This window comes from Chaetodon auriga, chromosome 22, assembly GCF_051107435.1.
Source record: "Chaetodon auriga isolate fChaAug3 chromosome 22, fChaAug3.hap1, whole genome shotgun sequence".
Lineage (NCBI taxonomy): Eukaryota > Metazoa > Chordata > Actinopteri > Chaetodontiformes > Chaetodontidae > Chaetodon > Chaetodon auriga.
Genome location: NC_135095.1, coordinates 18,539,622 through 18,562,500, shown reverse-complemented (window position 1 = coordinate 18,562,500; position 22,879 = coordinate 18,539,622).

Sequence of the window (22,879 nt, the reverse complement as noted above, 5' to 3'; positions counted from 1 at the left end):
GTGTGTGTGTGTGGTAGCTGACTCAGTTCCTCAGGGTATTTCCCTGAAGCTCAGTTGTCAAACTCTGTTTTTCTTTGCCCGTCTTTTGTGTTCTTCCTCTCTCTCTCTTACTGTACATCTGTTTCTTTTTCCTCTCAGTCTTTCTTTTTCTCTCTTTCCCGCCGTCGTGAATCCCTCCTGCAGTTGGAGGGATGACATCATCGTAAACTTTTCGACTTGAGCTCCAGCAGATTTAAAGGTGTTGATCGTGTCAGCCCACGTGTCGGCTCAGGATCCAGTAAACAGATTAAAAACGTCACGATGATATGAAGAAATGCATCGACTGACACTTGTTCTGTGTGTGTGTCTCACAGCTGATTGATCTTCATCCTCTGAGCCATTGACCTCCATTAAAAACACATCAGTGAGCCTCACTGCTGTTCCTTCATCATCATGAACACACACACAGTAGTTTATTCTGACTCACACACACACAAACACTCAGCACAGCACCAAATGTGGATTAATCCGCCGCTGAAAATAGTCCCAACAGATGCACCATTCCCTCCTGTTTAGCTGCTAAAATCTACAACGTTTTAGGAAATTGCTGAACCTTTTTTAATAAATAAAACTCTGTATTTGTGAACCATTTTTGCACAATTTGCTCCCTCAGAAGGAGCCAGCGGGCTTGGAGCTGAGAGCGGCTGACAGGGCGCTGAAGTTAGAGCCATCTGAATTGTGAAAACACAACAACAAGTGCAAAGCAGGCGGTCCTGAGTGCACAAACTGTGTGGGTGTCAGCGCACCTGCTATTTTGGTCCATGTGCTGCAGAGCAAAGTGCAAGCAGGATGGGTGAGGTGGAATATAGATCAGAGAGTGTGGAGATTAATAAACACACTCTCGCTGGTCTCATCGTTATGCATTTCAAGAATAAAACATGAAATTTGCTCAGAAAGAAGTTGGAAAGGAGGCAGTGAAAGGCAGGACTGAGGCGCCGCTGCGAATCGACGCCGGCCTCGTAAACAACATGCAGTCTGATGTGTGTGCGGGTGTGTGTGCTGGTTCTGCTGCAGTCTGGACTCATTTGATTCAATGCAGGTAAACACAGTGGACGTTCATGTGCGAAGTCTCTGCTCTCCAACCGCAGGTTTACCAACATGTGTGCTGTGCTGCCTTCAGGTGCTGCAGGGATTTAATGAACTGAGGGAGAAGCATAAAGCAGCTCATATTGATTTATAGTCACATGCAGATTTAAATGCGTCTCATGTTTGGAGAGTGATCATATAAAACGGGTTCTTCTAATCATTATTCTGTCTTTACTTATCATAATTATCAATATTTGATATGTTGCTTCTTGCTGATAAAGAAACAGCAGAAGCTCTGGGACGTTTATTCTCACCGCATCCGTTTTCCACCAAAATACCAACAACTTGCTTTGCTGTGCCTCATCTGAATGAACCTCCCACCTGTTTGCTCCTCTCCTCCCACCTGCACACCGTGTGCTCTGCACGGCCTCAAATATACCACACAGGCGGGCGAAGACGATTTTATGGTTAGGAAAATACCAAACCGAGAGCTGCTGGTGTTGGTCCCAGGAGGTACTGAGAGACGGACATTTTGACATTTTCCTTGGGTTTATTGAGCGCTTAGAAGAGTCTGGAAGGACACCTGCTTTCCTTTAATCTCTGCTGTAGGTTGTGCTAAAGGTACGCTAAGAGGAAGGTAACCATTGCAACAACCTGCTGGAGCTGAAGTAAACATCAGTCAGTGGAGGATGATTTAAATGAAGCCTCTCCTCCGTGCACTTTCCCATACACCTTCGCTTTGTACCGTTAGCTACCCTGTTGCCTGAAAGTATCACTGTTTGTCATAATAGGCTACATAAGATAGCATAACGAATCGCGGTAGCTGGTGAAGATACTAAGCTCCACAGCTATAAAGTACTTTGCTAGCAGTAACTTTAGCAAGCCAGCAAGCCAAGGTTTGCCAGCTAGCTGTAAATTAGCTACGCTGCACGGAGCTGCCGTCGATCACTTTTAGCTCAAAACTGGTTCAAATCAGTTCAGCCTCTGGAGAATTATTAGCTGATGTTATCTACTCAGAACAGCATTTTGCTACGTTAGCTAGCTAGCAAGTTGTCCTCATAAACATTAGCTAACATTAGTCAGCTGAAACCACACTATCACAATATTTTTCACTTGTTTTGCAGTAACCAGCTTTGACTTCTGGACTCTGTTCTGGTGGCTGCTGCTCGTTTGTTGACGTTAGCCAACTGCATTTATAAGCTAACGTTAGCTGTTAGCTGCACACTATTGAAGCTGTTGGTGTTCAGTGTCAGTGTTTTACATAGAAATCTGTCCACAGGCTGTTAACTGAGGAAGGTCTCATTTTTTAAGTTACAATCCGTTCACACTTTTGCGAAATAAAGCGTTGAATACACATAAATTGCTTCATATTCTTAAATTTTGCACGTTTAACACATTTTATCTTTGCATGGTGCAGCCATAAAACCTTGGAGTCGGTTTAAAAATTAAATTCAATATAAGTTTAAAGAAGTTTCAGAGGCTTTTTGGGGGAAATGAATATGCTGTGTGACATTTTCATGCAGTGTTTGAATAATGTAGTATTTGACTTTAATTAAAGACACTGAAAAGAAACATTTAACAGTAAAGATAAAGAGGGTAAAAGATACCGACACCACTGCTCATGATGTTTCTGCTGAAGCACAAAAAGGTTCACATAGTGTGATAAATATACTAAATAAAACAAATGGACAAAAATTGAGTTGTACAGCAAGAAGTACGACATGCTTCCCTTTCTCTCTGCTTTCCATCCAACAGCTCAGATTATGAAAATGCAGACAGTCACTGAATATTCAAACGTCTAAAGCTCGAACCAGTAACACTGCAGGGGTTTCACATCAACACGGCTCTACAGCAGCTGATTTAATGGTTTAACATTCCTCGACCAGAGATGAGGAAGTAACCGGGGAAATCTGAACTGAAGGGAGGGGATGAATGATGGATAAGATATTTCTTATTTTATTATCTGACGGCTGTGGATCCATTTTCTCTTTATGTTTTATGGTTTTTGAAACTCAAAAAAATCCTAAATATATGTTCATGTTGTTTTGTGCTGGATTAGTCGTTCCCCTTTGGGATTTGCAAATTAAAGAAACTCCATCATTTCCTGCTCAGCTTCCTGAATATCTGCTTACATTCAGGAGTTTGTCTGATTCATGATGATGTGAAGACAGTTGGTCTTTGGCGTGGATGTGACTTACGCTGTGACTCATGTCTATTTTTTCTACAAAGGAGGTTTCGGTTCAGCCATGTTTTTCATTTGTCTGCCTCATCTTCATCTGACAAAGCTGATTTTCTATTTTAAACAATCCATCTGTCTACAGGGGCTGAGTAACGACTCGCATTTCATTTGCACTGTACGCACACAGACAGCGGATGATGTCTAAAAACTCTGATGAGTAAAAGTCCGTGAGCCTCTGCTGTCCTCACTTCAATATAAAAGTTTATTACAACACAAATCTGATATCAGAGAAGAGCTCAGTCACTGTTGTTTTGCATTCAGCGTTATCAGCGGAGTCTGGAAAGTCTACAAGGTCTGCATCTTAACCTCCAGACACCCAGAGCCTCCTAACAAACAGTGTGAAGGACTCTGAAAGGCCTCTCAGGTTAACTAACCAAAGCACTCAAACACAAACACTCCTAAACTTTTCTATCACAGTGTTTTTGATGCTTCAAGTCCATTTTCTTCCATTTTATACATGTAACTATTGTGAGTTGAGCTCTGAGCTATGCTATCGCACAGGTGACCTACACTCAGTGCTGTACCTGAATGCATCATGTATGGCAGCTGTTTGTCCTTCATGCCCGTCATTATCGCCCCCTGCTGGTACTGCACCTGCACACACTGACAGGTCTGTTACACATCCGTCTGTAGACACTGACAGAGCACCGTCGAAGGTCTGCAGCCATGATGGCGCCTCTGCCAGGCTGCACAGGGACGGTGTTAGCTAAATGCTAACGTGTTCACAGTGACAACGCTAACATGCTGATGTTAAGCAGAGGGATTTATCCTCTGGGGATCATGAATGTCTGATCATAATTTCATGGGTCTGCATCCTGTATTTGTTGAGACCTTCCAGTTTGGACCAAAGACCACCAACCGAGCCGACGGCACGGTTAATGCTAATGTTTCCACTCCCCCTTTGGGTCAGTCTGTGCTCCTTTGAAATGGCAGAATAACTTCATCAGTTGTGTGAGTGTCAGAGGGGATAAAGGCAGGAAGTGTCATTAAAATTGTGGTGGATGAACTGTGTGTGTGTGTGTGTGTGTGTGTGTGTGTGTGTGTGCGTGTGCGTGTGTGTGCGTGTGCGTGTGTGTGTGTGTGTGTGTGTTAGCTGGACAACTCAGCATTAAATCTCATTAGGAAGTGAGGATGAGAGAGCTGGTCCACTGCCTGAGGACACACACATCCACACACACACGCATAGACATACGCACGGACCCACACACACACACACACACACACACACACACACACACACACACACACACACAATGTTAATTTACTCATCCACCACAGCTAAAAAGTTCAACACACACACACACACACACACACACACACACACACACATCCTGGTGTTCAGATGTTGCTGGGTCCATTTGGAGTGGAACATCCCATAATGAGGGTGTGTCCGTTTCCATGGCGATGAATAATATAGGACTTTTGGACAGAAATCAATTGAAATATATTACTGAGTGTCATTGACTCGGGCCAGAGAGGCGTGTTGAGGTGAAAGTGTCTCTTTGGCTTTCGATTTTTCTTTCAGTGTTTCCTCTTAAATGTTCTTCCTCCATCAGCACCAGTTTCCCTCCGTCCTCCTCCTCCTCCTCCTCCTCCTCCCTTCCTGCAGTTTGTCTCCATCCTGCCTCCCTCTCTCTCTGGTTGTTTGTGTTCGTCTTTTTTGAAAACAATTAGTCAGTAATTATCTTTGTGTCTGCTTTACAGTTAATTAACAAACACACCAGAAGAAGCTGACGGAATAAATAAAAAAAGGGGAATGACATTTAATTACCCAGCAGCTGACTCCAGATCAGACATCCTTTCATATTTGTCGAGTTTGACGCCAGGACTCTCAGCTCCTACGTGTCTCTGTGATAATAAAGTCACTTTCTCTGCCAAGATTAATTAGATATCTTTTGTCAGCCTCCAGAAACATCCACAATAAGACGGTGAAGGCTTTTAGAACAACGTGACCTTTGCTGGCCTGCTCCTCACACACAGGACGTCTTCATCTGGACAGACTCTCTCAGCGTTATTGTGAAGAGGAACGTCTCTTCGTACAGTTCAACGGAGGTGGAACATCTTAACCTGGATGGATCATTTTAGACTTGACTTAACTTAAACCCTGGTGGTGTAACACCTCTTGACCCGAGCAGAGCCTCTTGAGCGAGATGAAAAACCTTAAACCAGGTAGACCAGGTACATTTACTGGAGAGCAGCTTAGTCCTGGTTAACCTGGACGTTCTCCCACCTGCAGGGAATGACTGCACCAAGGTAAAAGCAGTGATACTACACTGAATATATTCCACTACAAGTATTTAAATAAAGTATTATCAGCCAAATGTTCTTAAAGAATCAAAGTAAAAACACGTGTGAGATGGTCCCTCGGTGTCCTATAGCTTATTGGATTAAAGCTGTCGTAGGCAGACCAATCACAGGTCGTTTCAGAGCAGCCTATTGGCTGTTCTACAGATGCGGACGGAGAAAGCCTCGTCTCACAGTCACACCTACACCCACACTTTGTTTCAGGGCTGGAGAAAATCCAGCAGAAACTTTCTTGTGGTAAATTTCTGAAAGCTCCTTTCAGGGTGCAGGGACGTCGTCCCGCCTCCACACGGAGCTTCAGGCTCATTACGTTCGATGGAGCTCGTATCAACGAATGGTAAAGAGGCATGATGGCAAACAGTTGGGATTAACTGTTGAGGGGGGCGGTGATGTGTGTGTGTGTTTGTGTGTGTGTGTGTGTGTGTGGTTTACTGGCCTCTCAGCCCTCTGTCAGCTGCCTCTGAAGCCTCGGGCGCTCAGCCCTGGGGCCACAAAGCGCCGGAGGGGCATCTATGAGAAGACGAGTCGTGGCCGGAGGGATCGGGGTCTTGCTGAGGCTGACGCCATGGAGAGCGAGCCCTGCAGGGCGTGAGGTTTCACAAGCCGACCGACCGACCGACTCCTTCTGCTGACCCTCCAGCTCCTGGGTGTGGTGGGAGGGGCTTAGTGGAGCGATGGGAGGCAGCAGAGAGGGAGGCAGGAGGGTTTACAGCTGCTGCCTTCTGCTGCTTTAATATTCCTGCTGCATTAATGCTCCTGCTGCTCCTTTGAACTGCTTTATGTGCTGTTGGCTGCTTTAATCTACAGCAATGCATCATATTCTAGAAGATCATCATGTGTTTGCAGCCTGTGAGAACCTCGTATCTCCAAAAAGTTTGACAAGCTCAGAAAAACAGGCTGTTTTCAGCTTTGCGACGATGCATTTTCAGCTGATCCAAGAGGCTTTTTAAAGAGTTTATTGAGCTGAAGAAGGAGGAGAATTTTCTCCAGACATGAATGAAGAATTCATCCTTCAGTCAGCATCAGCACAGCAGGAGATACGAGCTTTTCACTGAACAAGAACAAATCTGAAGAGTATCTAGTAACTGTCAGACAAATGTAATGGAGTAAAAAACACATTTACCTGTTGCAGCAGGGTAAAGTTATAAAAATGGAAATAACAATAATAATGGAAGTACAATTACCTCAAAGTTGTACTTGAGTAAATGTACCAGAGGTGGAGCACATCACCTTTGTGGAAGTTCAGGTGAGAAATAAACGACATCAATCGTCCTAAGATGAAGCCTTTTGACACACTTTGATTTGATGTCCAGGATCATTTATATGTAATCGTTATTAACAACAATTAAAGAGGATTTTAACGTTTTACAGAGATCAGAGTTGAACGTCAACATACTGTTTGTCAAAGCTCAACCCACTCAACCCAGGTGGAAAGATCTGGACCTGGACTGGTTAACCTGGACACCTCCACCCATCCGAGTCGATGCTCTGAACCTGATTAAATATCTGCAGATTTTTCCGAACAGAACATTTCTACCAAAGTAAAAACCTTGACACACGTTTGGACTTTTCGAGCAGCATCTGCTTTGCTCTCCACTTGCTTCTGGCTTTCAGTTTACCGACTTCAGATTCACTGAAAATGATCCTTACTGTTGTCGTTGGCAGCCAATCAGAGACGGCGAAGCAGGCGGTTTCAAGGAGAGCCGCTGCTGTTGTAATTAGTAAAGAATGTTATCAAAAACACCCTTCAGTCGATGCTGCTCCTCTTCAGCTTTAATGTGTTCTGCATGACCGTTCTGCTTTAATATTTTATTATTTTTCATATCTTAGACTGAGACTTTTATTTTGTTGTTTTATGAGCGCTCATCTTCCTCTCTCTGTTCTTGTGAATAATCAGTTGAACAGATAATAAATAACTTCCGTTCATATAATCTCACATGCAGCTTTAATAAGATGGCATCAATCTGTGTTTTATACTCCAATAAACCGAACTTCTGTTTCTGTCCTGAACAATAAACTGCAAGACAACTGAAGACATAAAACAGACACATGAAAATCAACTTTAGATTGTATTATTTCACATACAGTTTTTAGACTCATAAAAATTCTACTACTCCTTCGACTGAATAATAAAGTTTCTAACAGCTTTTACAACTTTATCACAGCAGCAAACTGAGCAGAGGCCGTGGACGGACCTTCATGAGCGCTGCTTCGCCGTAGCCGCTGCAGGTGAGCAGATACTGAACAGACCTTTGAAACAGCTCTGACATGACGTGAACAGCTGTGATCAGAGCCTCCCTGCAGGTACGCTGACATCTTAATGTCGTTAGGACAGGTACCTGAGGAAGGAGGGGCTTCTCGTCTTAATTACAGAACACATCCGCTCTATGTGGATCCATGCTTTTCTTTTCTGTGCTGGCAAACCGAGCTGCAGCTCTGCCAGAGGTTTTCTCTGCTCCAGGAAAGGTCACTGCCGTCAGTCCGTTTCTTCTGTTCTGCTGAATAACGATCCAGTTCATCCCTACAAGGCTTAAACTGACTGGAATTTATATCTCCATGACAGCAAAGTGTCAAATGACAATGTGAAGAATGAAACTGCCAGGCTAGCTGTTTCCCTCTGTTTCCAGTCCTTGTGCTAAGCTAAGCTAGCATCCCGAGTCTGTAGCCTCGTATAGCCTGACAGATGCGATAATCTTCTCATCTAACTCTCAAAAGGAAAATGAATCAGAATATTTCACAAAACTATTTCTCTAAAGCAGCTATAATATATTTTCAGAATAACAAAGAATGAAACGTTGCTCACAGTGATGACCCTGCAGAGGATTAACAGTGTAATCCGTGCAAACGTTAGCAGATTAGCATAGCATTTAGCAGCTAAAGCATCAGATATGTCCCTCAGGAGCTGGTGGAGACCAAAAACAGAACCAAAAGAACGAAACAAAAGGCAAAAGAAACTCAGCAGAGGTTCTTTACACATAGCGTAGATCTGATGAGTAGACTGCTGCCCACAGCGCCGCCTGGTGGTGTTAGCATCGAGCAGTTGAAATACACACCGTAAAAATACCTGTAAACATGCTGATAGGATTAATACGATAAGGCTTCAAAGGTTGGTGAAAACATGTTCAGACTCACAGAATGAATAGAATCGTGACCTTGACTGAGCTTTATTTAGTGGATAGAGTAATGTTGTCAGCACTATCAGTCAAAAGATAAAGCAGAGAGCGCACACACACACACACACACACACACACACACACACACACAGATTTCTTCTCAGTGTTGGTGGTGTGATATTGATCGGCTCTCTCCTCTGTGTTTGATGAAGGATTTACAGCGAAGCTGAGCAGACGGGCAGGATGCAGTTATTTTAGATGAAGCTTTATTTAACAAGGTTAGTCCCACAGGAGAGGAAGTCACACAGAGACAGACAGAGAGAGAGGTCAGCCACGGAAAGGTCAGAGGTCGTCACGCGGCGCTGAATGTCTTGACTTGAAAGCGGCAGGACAGACAGAGAGAGGCTGCAGAGGATCAGACTCTGTTCCCTTCAGATGAGTCAGATTATGGAGCTGAACATGGACCCTGCATGCGAGGCTGCAGCAATGCTTCAGTCTGTGCTCTGAACAGCTTTCTGAGTGGATGTTAACGTGTTCAGGGTGTTTTTCATGTCTGTTCAAAGGTCTCTGCATCGACAGTGTAACGTGTTATTCTCAAAGTCCTCAGAGATCAATTTCTGATTTTAACCTTTTCAGTAAAACTGACTTGTTTGGTGCTCAGGTGTTTGGGATGTCAGGTGGTCTCATTGTAAGTCATTAACTTTCTCCATTTATCAGCTCTAGTTACAAGTGACTCTTCAGATTCCAAAAAACAACATGTGATGAGGTTTTAAAACCTTCCCAGCGTTTTTGGCTTCTTACAAAACGATCAGTGGGGCTCCTTGTTTCACAACACGTCCCCATTTAAATGTGCAATATGTAAGAAATGCAATGTAACTGAGCTAACCAGCTAAAGCTACAGCAAAGAGCACAGTGAGCAGCTGTTAGCGTTACTCTGCGGATGTGCTGCCCCCTGCTGGTTTGGAAAGACCTTCGACAGGTGGCCAGTTCTTACAATGCACCCAATGTTTAAGAAAAAAGCAAAGATCAGAGAAAGGTTCAAAGAAACGATGGAAAACTTAGGTCTTATTTTTGTTTTTCCTCTCCCATCAATCATCTGACGACCTCTCAGATTGACCTGGTGACCCTTTGGAGGGGCCCGACCCCTTGTTTGGGCACCACTTGGCTAAAGTAGCTAACTGTATTTAAGTAGTTTAAAGCAGCTCCAACAGTAAAACGCTGCTCTGGCACTGATGCTGCTGTGGTTGTGAGGATGTTCTGGGTGGATGCTTCTTCTTCTTCTTCGATGGTTCTTATGGTGCTGCTAAATGTGATGTTGATGTTTGGTGTTTCCAAATATGCGAGAGCAGCTCTTTGTTCCCAAGACTCAGACTTTTCCAGAAGTTCCCAAACTAATTTGGACACAGCAGCGAATGCCTCTGCCTGTCTTTCTTCCGGGGACATCCTGCCATCAGATTAATTCATGAGATAACAGAATTTCTCTCTGTGAATTCAGATCATTGCTGCAGAAGCTGCTCTCTCCTCCAGCAGCCTCACTCTTACAGATCATTTCTGATTGGTCTCTGGTGTTTTTATGATTCTACGCAGCTACTGGCTTGTTTTAAGGTGCCGTGTGGTTCATCTTTATTATTTTTAATCATATTATTTTGTAATTGCATTGTCTTGGCCAGTTTATTCTCTAGAAATACATTTTAATGTCATTGAGACTTTCCTGCTTAAATGAACTGAAGGATTAAATAATGTCTCAGCTTCGGGTTTCTTGCTGTAAATCAATGGGAACTATAACATTTTTGTACAGATGGTGATGTATTTCCTGAGCTCTGGCTGCTGGAGGTAGAAGGTTAAACTGGCTGCAGGGGTTCAGGTTCTTCCAGGCTGAAGCCAACAGTCAACACAAAGGTTATGGAAACAAACTTCATGTGGTCCACTTTTATTTTAAGACATTTTAAAGTGGGCAGCTCACTCAGCTTCCAGCCTCCAGGACGAGGAAAGTTTGAGTCTCAGGGGGGAAAAGTTTGTTCAGACTTCACACAGAGGAGAAAATGAATATGCATGAATGTCATTTCAGAACTGGATCCATGAAAATGAACAGCGGTGATCTGATAGAGAGAATTAAAACTCTGTGTATCTGCTCACAGGACAATTGCACTGTACAGTGCTTCTATTCACGAAGACTCTGAAATCAGATTAAATCTAATGAAACCGAAGCAGCACAGCAGCTGTTACACCAGAGGATGACGTCACGTCACAGATATTCTGTATGTATGCAGCAGATGGAGAGCTCAGGGTGTTAAACTCTCCTGCATGTTTTCGACAAGATCAACACATCTGATTTTATTTAGAATTATTGTTATCCTAAAAAGTGATGCAGCATTGAAGTATTGAAGCCCAGCATGTAATGAAACCTGGTGAATAATCAGCTGTGTGTTTGAGCTTTGGTTTCCAAACTGTGACGCTTATGTTCAGCAGCAAACTCTGCATTAATAACAGTAATAAGGTCATTTTATCTAACGAGTTCACGTGTGTCTGACCTTTGGTCTTCACTGTTAGCAGGCGCATATGTCTACATGCTGGATTCCCATTAGAAATAGCATCTAAGCTGCAGGTGTCTAACTCCTGAAAACCCAGTCACCAGAATAAATGCTGCCATTGTCCTTCTGCAGGCGACGGTGCTCAAACTCTGTGTTTCAGTTGTTGCTGCTGTGGTCACAGTCTGTTTCGGGTTATCAAAGGATCGTGTTTTGGCGTGAAATACCTGCTTCTGTCGCCGCAGCAGTCGGCCGCTCGGCAGAGCGTCTTATTCCTTTAATAGAAATTCTTCTCGCAGCTCCAGCGTTTGTTGATATTTGTGTTTGTGTTTGAGAGGAAGAGATGCCAGAAAAATAACGTGTACTGTTGTATTCAGCGTGTGTGTGTGTGTGTGTGTGTGTGTGTGTGTGTGTGTGTGTGTGTGTGTGTGTGTTTCTCCTGCTAATGACTTGTCAGTTTCCACCACAAGTGCTAGAGGTGACGCTTCCTCCCTGGAGACACACACCCACACTTACCCACACACACACACACACACACAAGCACACAAGCACACAAGCACACACAAACATACACACATAAACACACTTTTACCGCCAGCGGGGTCAAACGGGGTCACAAAAAGTGACACCATAATAAGTCTTTGTCAGTCTGATCAATGACTCCACACACACACACACACACACACACACACACACACACACACAATGAAAATGAACACACACACACACAAAGTGAATACCAACAAATGGACCCACACAGTGAATTCTAATTAGCGAGCAGGCTAAACGAGGCAGTGATCCCATTTACTGCTCACAATACAAAGAGTTTAACTTTCTCCCTCTCGCTCGCTTTCTCGCTCTTCTCATGTTAACAAGTTTGTTTTTCCGAGCGCCGACTCATTTATCAGAACGAGAGAGCGCAAACATGAATTAATCAACTTCTGTTTGTTTCAGCACAATTAGTGATCAAATCAATTTCTGCCTTCAAAGGATGGAGCGAGGGAGCGAGGAAGGAGAAGAGGGAAGGAAACGGCGAGGAAGAGGGAAATGAGCAAAAAAATGAAATGAAGAAACGGAATTAAAGGGAAGATGGAGGGAAGTACAAAACAGAGGGCAAAGATGAAGGAGGAGTGAAAGGCGAAGGGAGAAAAGGGAGGAAGGAGTGACGAAAGGACAAGAAAAGGAGGTCAAGGGACAAAACAGAAGAAGAAGGAAGCAGAAGAAAAACAAGGAGAGAACGAGTGAAGGAAGAGAGATGGAGTTAGGAAAGAAGTGAAGGAAGGAACACAGTGAAAGGAAGGAGGGAGGACAGAAAGTGTGTGAAGGTGCATGAAAGAAGGAAGGAGGTAAAGGATGGAAGTAAGAAAAAGGGGTCAGGAAAATGAGAATATAGAACATAGAGATAGAAATAAAAGAGAAGAGGAGAAAGGAAAAAAGAATGAAGAGGAGAAAAGGAGGTCAAGGAGAAGGGGAGCAAGCTGGGGGAAGGACAGAAAGGAAAAAGAAAAGAAGTCGGAGGAGAAGATCAGAGGAAATGAGACAGGAGAGAAGAAGGCTGAAATGGAAGGATGTAAAAAGGAAGTACAAGAGAAAACAAGAAGTAAAGGAAGAAGAGAGATGCAAAACAAAGATAGGAGGGAAGGAAGGAAATACAAGGGGAGGGAAATGAAGAGAAAAGGAGCAAGAGCAAAGGAAGGGAAGGAGGAAGGAGAGAAAGAAAGAAATACAAAACAGAGTAAGACATCTGGAGGAAAGGAGGAAAAGAAAGAGCCAAGAAATGAAAGGAAGTCGTTAAAAGAAGATCAAAGAAATAAGAGAGGAGTGAAGAAAGGACAGAAAAAGAGAGGTCGAGTAGTGAAGCAGAAGAAGATGGAAGAAGGAGAGAAGGATGGAAGGAGGAGAGGTAGAATGAAATGAAGAGGAGAGAAACAAGGAAAGAACAGGAAAAGGAAGAAGAGAAGTAGGGAAGATGGCAGAGGAAAGAATTAAGAGATGAGAGACGGAAGGAAGAAGAGAAAAGGAGGAAGTACAGGGTATAACAACAATACAGCAACAACAAGAGAGAAGAGAAAGAAACAGAAAGGAAGGAATAAGAAGAAGAGGATTGTAAGGAAGAAGGAAAGAAAGAGTGTGAAGAAAGGAAAGAAGGGAAGGAAAGAGGATAGGAAGTTAGGTAGAAGGAGAGATGGATGGAGGATTGATGAGTGCTGTTCTGGTCTGGACGTGTGATTAGCATTTAGCTGACTGAACTGAACTGTGCTGCTTCATCACTATTTAGGCTCCTGTTTCTGCTAGCACACACACACACACACACACACACACACACACACAGTGAAGCTGCACAATCATTAATAACCTGAATGATTTCATGTTTTTAAAATAGTAAATAAAGTCAAAACTTCCCCGTTGAAAAATGTCTCCCAGTGTAAATTAGAAACAGTGAACAGAGACGAGCAGAGGACGCACACAGACAAACAGGCGAGACAGAGCGTCTTCATCAGCTGCTGGGAGGTGGACAGGGCCAGGCTAGCTGTTTCCCCCTGTTTCCAGTCTTTGTGCTAAGCTAAGCTAACAGCCCGCTGGCTGTAGCCTCCTTTTAATGGACTGATATGAGAGTGTCTGATGTTCTTATCAACATTAATGAATAAGCATGTTACAGAATGTCAAACTAAAGCTTTAACGCATGTGTGACTGATATTTTACAGGCTAATAATGTATTAAATTCATTTTTTAATGTCGCCCTCCCTCTAGCATGTTTTCAATCCGTCCCTCTTTCTTTCTTCACTTTCATCATTTTCCTCCCTCTCACTGAAAGTCACATGAACAAAAGCCTGAACTCTCCGCCGTTATGTTGGCGCCGCAGCAGCTGTCAGAACGTCTCTGTCACGTGACGCTCGCCATCTTTCATATTGTTGTGTGTAATGACCTCTGCGGTCTCTAGGGGGCCCCAGCGGGGTCCGGCCTCTGTAATCATGTTTAAGTGTTATTTCAGCAGGTTCCCTCTCTCCAATCTATGCTCGCCGTATTAAACCTGGTTCTCGCTCCGCAGGTTTAACCCTCCTCCGCTCGGCTCTGATCGCATCGTGCTGCTCTGCATCTGCTGCGGCCGCTTTTATGTGTTTTTATTGTTTTTATTGTGTTTTCATCGCAAACTGTTTCTGCAAACCAAATCTTCCTCACGGGACTCTAAAGTTTGAATTGAATCAGAGGTTTTTATTCAGCGAAAGCTGCCGCAGAAACGCACCAGCGAACAATAACTTCTAATGGATTTATATATAGGAGCCTGGCAGGCTGTGTGTGTGTGTGTGTGTGTGTGTGTGTGTGTGTGTGTGTGTGTGTGTGTGTGTGTGTGTGTGTTGTACTGTAGCAGTAAGTTTCTGTGAACCCCTGCTGAATATAAACGACTCAAAATCCAATACTGATCTGTCTCTCTCACTCTCCCTCTGACACGACACACACACACACACACACACACACACACACACATACACACTCTGCAGTAGTGACCAGTCCTTCAGTAAAGCTCTTCATTTGCTGCATTAACGGTTCCTCCTCACACTGCTGGATCATCTCGGTTTCGAGCACGAACCCTTTGGCTCGTCTCCAGATGCTGCAGGCTGATGACACTCTGGAGCTCCTGCCTGCAGGAAAATAAGGAATATTTATGTTTATTTCTATTGAGGCAGTTAATCCATCAGCAGCTTCGACTCCATCGACTCTCTTCAGGAACGGCTGCGATCTGATGGCTCGTGCTCTGAAGTGACGGCCAGTCTGAAAATGTAAATCTCCAGGTTTCTGATTAGATTGTAATTTCAATGAATGACTTTCGGCCGTCGAGGTTCGGTTGTACGCAGAGAGAAATGTGTGCAGCTCTGTTCAGACAGGATTAACATTACAGGCGAGAGGAGGAATGAAATCTTCACTGTGCTCATATTTAATTTAACTCGTCATTACAGACAACATTTCAGCCACTGGGAAATTACAGGATATGCTCTGTGAAACCCAAACCACCACCACTACAACCCCAGGGCTGGCCCTCATTTTAATACCTGTTCATCAAAATGAACGACGAGACATTATTTATTATCAGTGAAGCTTTTGATGAACAAATAAAGCTCAATGTCGAAACAATAAGCTGTTATTTACAAAGAAATGCTGGACAATGAAAATCTAGGAAAATGAAACAGGATTACAAGATTATTGTAAAAACAATAACTTCCCGTTCTTGTTAATGGGTAGAAATCATTCAAACATAAAGGTTTAACTGGAGCAGAGATGAGTCCTTAAAAAGCTAATGTCCAACCCAGAAACACACATAACAGCGCCCCCGGATGGTTGGGAGGCTCACTGCTGTTTAACAGAGAAACAGCCCTGATAAAAGATATGAACACAAGTCAATTAAATCTGAACACACAGACATGATTCAGAGTGTCTTAGAGGTCCTGAGGATATCATTATGTCTGATGTCCATTGAGAATAAACACGTATAAATCTGCTTAAATGAATAAAAACGCTGCAGAATTTGCTTGAGATTCTTCACATTTTTCAGTTTTCTTCAGTATTAAAGTGATCCAGTGACATTTGTCTGTACATCCATGACTACACTGCAAACAGGAGCCGATAATAACAAGCTCAGCACAAATGGTGCCAATTTGTCAAAATATAATCAACTATACAGTAAACATGGCTGGAAAGAGAGCAGCAGGACGTACCTGCAGCTGAAATCACGGCGGCACTTTTGATGAGCTCTTATGGCGTCTGGCTGTTTTGACGGCTTCATTTGTTTCTGTTGTCGTACTGGTTCCTTGCATGTTGTTGTGAGCATGTTTCCATCTATCAGTTCAACAGAAACATTTGTCCATTTTCACACAAAAGGCTCATTTCACGCTGAGCTGATAAAAAAGAAAGACAAGCAGCTCAGACATCCACATTAAAACACTGCAGCGTCGCTCCAGACCGATTTGAATTACAGCAGGAGCAGCGAGTTCACAGAAGAACAGCAGGTAATTGCAGCTGTAATTATTACTGAGGTGGGGGTGAAAAAATTACTCCATCTGCATGGAATTAAAATCACTGACCAGTGCAGCTAATGGTAAAATCACCTCAGCATACCGAAGAGAAATAACTCCAGTCTGGATGGAGCTTTGCACATAGAAACCATCACGACCTGCTGCCATGTCGACATGTGAGAGCCCACAGCACACGACGCCTCACCGTGTCAAGAAGTGTTCAGGCTGCGGTTTGGAAACATGAATGTATAAAAGGTCAACAGAAAGAGGCAAACAGACGGATTTGTCAGGGGCTTCGAGTCTGAAAATGTTTCCGCTTCAGTGGAAAATGTGGACACGTCCCAGAGCTGTTTCACTCAACCTCATGATAGCAGGAAGACACGAGGGGGGAGGAAAATATCCAGCAGAACTGTGATCCTGAAGAGGTTTCACATCACAGAAATCTGTGAGCAGAGCAGTGAAGAAGCAGAAGTACTAATACCACACTGTGAAAATACTCCAGGGCAAGTGAAAGTCCTGCATTCAAAGCACTCGAGGTAGAAGTACTCGTGTATGAGTAAAGAGTTCCTGTTCGTTCATGTTCCTACTGCAGATGTTTCAGCTTGAGCTCATTGAGCTCTTTTATATCCTGTTGGCTGCTTTAATCTACAGCAATGCATCATATTCTATAAGACGTCGTCCTGTGAGAACCACGTATCTCCGAAAAGTTGGATGAGCTCAGAAAAACAGCCTGTTTTCAGCTTTCACAGGAAGTTTGTGCTTCCTCTCCACTGAACGACTCACCTGCAGCTGACGCCATCTTTACGGTGCGTGAAACACAGATCAGTCGACTCGCTGCAGCTCGACGCCTCAGACGCCCTCTGACAGCCATGAAAACACAGCGCAGATGAAAAGTTTGAAAAATTACTTTAAGTCATTATTTAAATTAAGCGCTTTTCATATTTCTTCTTTCAGTTTTCTGCATTTAATGTTTTGAGCTGTGAGGCTTCACTGCGCTGCTTTTGTGTTTTCTCCTCTCTCTTCTCGTACCTTCATCAAACATGATGGAGCTGGACTCTGAAAGCAGATTCACGTCTCAGGAGAACATCCTGGTGAGAAAAAGGTCAGCGCACGACAAACCTCATAATAAACCTTATGATAAAAACCTTTTCTTACTGCAGAGCGTGTGGCGGCGTCTCCCTTTGAAAAGCAGAGGGTTGAAATGAGCATCTATCTATCTATCTATCTATCTATCTATCTATCTATCTATCTATCTATCTATCTATCTGTGTGTCATCTCTTTCGGTGTCTGTGTTCATTTCTTTTCTAAATGGCCTGCAGAGATGGATTTTATATCCTCCATCCATCATCTTTGCAGAGAGATGTAACCTGAAGAAACAGCCCACGCCTTCAACGCTGCACTCAGAGCGAGGCGGCGAGTGTGGCTGAGTGTGTGCGTGTGTGTGTGCACGTGCACGTACTGGGATATAATAGAGGTTAAGCAAAAAGGCAACGTGACTTTGGCTGCCTGAAGCAAAGATGGAAGTGTGTGTGTGTGTGTGTGTGTGTGTGTGTGTGTGTGTGTGTGTGTGTGTGTGCGAGGGTTTCTGCTACGTTTTCACCTCCGTGTTAAAAACGACCCTGAACATTAGCGTATTCTTCTCTGTTTGCTGGACTCTGTATGCACACAGATGTTCCTCTCTTGCAGTACGTCTTTCTTTCTGCAGGACCGAGCGCTCGCTGCTGCTGTTGTTGTTGATGATGTGCTTGATTGACGGAGCAGAACGTGCTGATCTGAACCGAGCCGGGCTGATTTCACCGCCATCACAGACTCTGAGGAAATGGAAATAAAGCACAGATTTTCCGCCCTTATTGTTTATTTAACAGCCATAAATAAAAAGTGGTAAACACCATTTTTGATTAGGATAGCTGCCAGTCAAAGCTGTGACCATCAGACATCCTGCTTTTTACCTCACATGCATGTAAAGTGAAGGTGGAAGAAGCTATTGTTTAACCAGACCAGTAAAATGAGTCTGAAACATCCTTTCCAAGGCTGAAGCAGAGTCAACTGGAAGCTGTTCTGAACCCGTCTGGATACATGCATGGTTTTGGTCTCTTTTATCCCCAGGAGGCAGAGTCACTGTAAGTGCTGCTGGCATTGAGTCATAGAAGTTTGAACGCATTGATTTTTTTGGAAATAGATGCCTGCAGATGAATTTATCTGGGACTTACTGGCTGGAAAACACAACGGCAGCACAGCATGAAGCCTTACACTCCTCCAAGATCAATAAAAACTGATAACAACACATCAGAAACTTAATATTTTCATGTTTTCTTTCGTGGTGTGACTAGGCATTCTCCAGAAATGTATTATATTTATCTACATAAGAACTGATATTTATTTTTATTAATTCTAAAATTTGGCCCTCCATATTTTATATTTAAGGTATCTGTGCCTATATTTTCGCCATATATCTTTACATTAAGGCCATTTCCTGTACTTATCACTCAGACTGTGTGAAACATCCCTCTTAACTCCCAAATCCTTCATTTGAGGTGACCTGAGCTGTGAATTAGTCACTGAAGTGACATATGAGAATTTCATTGGTTATCCGTAACATTATCTGCAAAGTCGGCTGTGATTGGTTCAATCTCCAGCCTCTGTTAAACTCAGACTGCTATTGGCTTCTCTGGTCGCCGGGCTTCAACTAACAGATTGTGATTGGTCGACTGAGGTGTCACTCCAAACGTGAGCCTACGCAGAGTAACGGGAGAGAAAATGGCGCGAATCTCCGTCTGTTTCCGGAAGTTGTAACGCGACACGCTGAAGAGAGGCGGAAGAGGAGTCCTTCACCTGTTAATTTGAAAGCAGAAAACGTCTTTCTGTGGATTATTTTCATGTTTTGGACTAAAAATCTTTCCTGCAGTGGATCTTCTGGACCTTTGAGGACGTTTCAGACCGTTTTTGTGGGAGTGTTATCGATCTGTGGATCAATAAGAGACTCAGGTGAGTTGCCTCAGTGTGGCATTAATTTTAGAAATGTTTGTTTACTGTTGGCGTTTATTGAGCCTCCTGTTGTGATTGTATCTCGAAATGGTTCGAATCAATCAATCTACGTGAACATGAGCTTTTTGTCGGTGTTTAATATGAGTATAAACGTGAACGTCGGGTTTTTGTTAATTGACGCAAGAACAGTAAATTGGTCCACAGACAGACTGACTGAAGGTAAGAAACAGCTGAAGAAATCATGAAATACACATTTAAACAGTGAGAAAATGAGCTAAAGGTGGAAATTTTAACAAAACACTTTCATATCCAAAGTTAACACGATGTTATTGATAATGCTGAGACCTTGTAGTCACGTGCTGTCATGGAGATAATGAGATATTTTAACAGCATATCTCACATTAACATGAGAAAACAGCTGCATCATGAGAGAAAAAAATTTAGCTTTGAGCGTGAAATAAAACTGGTGTGATGACAAAATAAAAGGTATGAAAGGTGCTTGTACCTGTAAAGATAACAGTTAACACAATCTACAGTAAATCACATCTCAATATAGTCGACTGAAATGTTAATGTAGTAAAATAAGTAAATGAAATAAATGAATCTGTGAGGTAAAAAATGTTGTTTTCAGAAATAATATGATTGATAACATGATAACCTTATTGTGATGTAATAATAATAATAATAATAATAATAATAATAATAATAATAATAATAATAATAATAATTAATCCCAAATTAGCGTGTTACAGAGAGCAGGTAGTAATGACAGGGGTTAGACTATAAAAATGGATCCTCCTTCCTCTCACCTGAGCTCCTCCACCCGTCTCTCCACCTGCACCTCGTTCACAGTCGTCTGCTCAGTTTTCCTGATCTTCGTTGTCAGTTCTGCTTATTTTCAGTCAGTCGTTCTGCTGCCTGTCGTCTCCTAATCAGGTGTCGGAGGCGTGTTAGGTCTCATGAACCACAGTGAGATCCTGTCGCCTCCAGCTCCTCATCTAACAGCTCGCTGCGGCTGTTCCTTCAACCGCCTTTCCTCCCTGCAATGTTTAACAGGGATCAGCTGACAGAATAGTGCTGAGCACGTGCACGTCTCGCTGTGTCGGCCTGTTTTTGTTAAGGATCAAAGCCTCAGCCGGTCAGGTGTGGTCAGAGGTGCTCTGCTGCACCTGTTGCCACACCCAGCAGTGATGTCACAGTGCATCGACACACCTGAAGTTGCTCTTGAGGTCGTGATCTGAGGAAAGGCTAAAATCAGTCTGTTGAAGCAAAGCGCTGATCATGGAGGTCATTGGCTGTCGCCCTGTTCGACAGGTGGCAGGTGTGGTCGCTGTTGTCAGGCCCCGTGTCAAAACGTCCACCCGGCCGTGATCTCAGCCCCCCGTCGATCGCCATCAGGCCCGCCGGTTCCCATAGCAACGCTGGAGGGGTCACAATGAAGCAGCTGCGTGTTACACTGAGGCTTAAGCACACAGACAGCCACTCAGGCACTCCTGCCAGCTCCAGATGCATTGTGGGTACCAGGGGTGCAATTTAGTTCAAGTGCCTCTGTCTGAGCTCGACGCAGACACACACACGCACTCCCGCCCACTCGTACACTCACACACACTTGACGTGATTCCCCGTGCTGAGTTACAACCCAATTTACAGAGGGAGAGTTTCACTGATGACCTGGCAACCCGGCGGCTCCTTTATTTACTATCTGGCAACCCAGCATCACATTTACTCTCAGCTGAGCCGAGGAGACACCGGACCAGCGCTGTGAGTCAAAGCATCCATCCCTCAGACGTAAACCGCTTGTAAGGACAAACGCTCGAGTCATTTCCACGGCGTTGAGAAGCTAATTATCGCCAACGAGCCAGTTTACCCATCATGCTTTGCTCTGGAATCGTGTGAAACAAACTGGAGTCTCATTACGACAAGCGGTGCGTTGTCATTAGATTCAATGACTGCATTATCACAGCGGTGTGTGTGTGTGTGTGTGTGTGTGTGCCAGATGGTGATGCATCAACCATGCAGTCATTAGGAGGAAATTAGAATAATGAACAAACTGTCTGTTTGTCTGTTTGTCTGCTTTCGTTTCCTCCGACGCCATAAATACAGAAGCACAAACAGTGTGTGTTCAGCCCGTTCACACCTGTAGCTTCTGAGTTTCTCGCCACAAAAGTTTCAGGAAGTGATGCGCTCGAGCGGTAATAATTGCAAATGACAAAGGACCGGAGATTAATGGGGCTGCATGGCTAAAGCGGCAAATAATTCATCAAATCCTGCTTTTCTTCTACTTTTGGAAAATCTTTTGTCTCACTTTCCTAAAACAGTTTTTCTTGCTCAGTCAGGAGAGAAGACCAGTACCAGTTTCTCCTCCTCCGGTGTGGAGATGGAACCACGACATGTTTAACCTTTAAATGGTAGCTCGAGTCTTTAGCGACCCGGCACTCTGTTCCACCGTGTTTCATTTGTTCACGTCAGTCAGTTAACCACTCGGCTCCTTCATCAGACTCTTCATCAAATGCGGGCATTGTTTTTCTGAATCCTGTGGCCAATCAGGCAACAGTTATGTCACTGCCAATCAATAATCGATGGATATTGTTGTATTTTATAGGACAAACGACCCGCCCGTTGGCCGGAGGTGTCATACCTGGACATGCAGTGACAGTCCAGATAATATATTTCTGACGTCGGTCTCGTTTCCTGCTGTTCAGACTCTTTATTTCACGGTTTTGGTTCTGATTTCATCGCTGTGGCCAAACAGAACCACTGTCTCTATTTTTATGTCCATTTGTGCTCATTACGCAACTTTTTACCACGAGCCAAGAAGCAGAGAACAGGTCGGTTTTTAACTTCGTGCTGTTTACAGGGTTCATTAATAGAAGGTCGTTCAGCTCGATGTCTGTGAATTATTAATGTTTATATACGCTCTGCTCCCAGCGGTTCTCCAGTGGACAGACTGTTAGACAGAACTTCATTGTAAAGACGGGTGTTTTATGGTTGGAGCGGTAAAAACCTACAGCCTCACTGAGACTCTTCACTGATTCGCTTTGATCTACAGGTGCAATCGGCGCACGTCAGCGACATCACTGATTCACCTGTGCTGAAGCGTTTGGTGCAGGTGTGCTCGTTTTGACCCACTGGGACCCACAGTTCACCATTTCCATCCTCTGCAGACGACCTGACGCCATGATGCTTTTACTGCCCTTCACTCTTCAGGCAAGTAAAGAAAATGATCAGCTGGTTTTGTTTTGTTGTTTGCCATTGAAAATGTGATGCAGCAGCAGCTTTTAGACAAGGTGCTGCTGCTTTTGAGCCACCCAGCAATAAACTAGCTGAGCTGATTTATGGTTAATGATGCTTTATCCCTAATTTTAGCCTTTTTAAGAGACGTTAAGTTTCAGGTGTTTAAGCTCGCAGATTCTTTCTCTCCAGTGCGGCAAATTTTGATGTTTGCTGATGTATTGAACGCTGCCACACTAAACGTGGGTGTGTTGTTATCTTAAGTGTTGGGATGTGGAGTGGCTCTTTTTCCTGCCCAAACAAATCCTGAGAGAGTCTGAGAGGTGCAATATGTTATTCAGCTCTGTCAGACGCCGGCCGGATAAAAGCTCAGCCTTTCTGTGTGTAAATGCTCTGCCATCGGA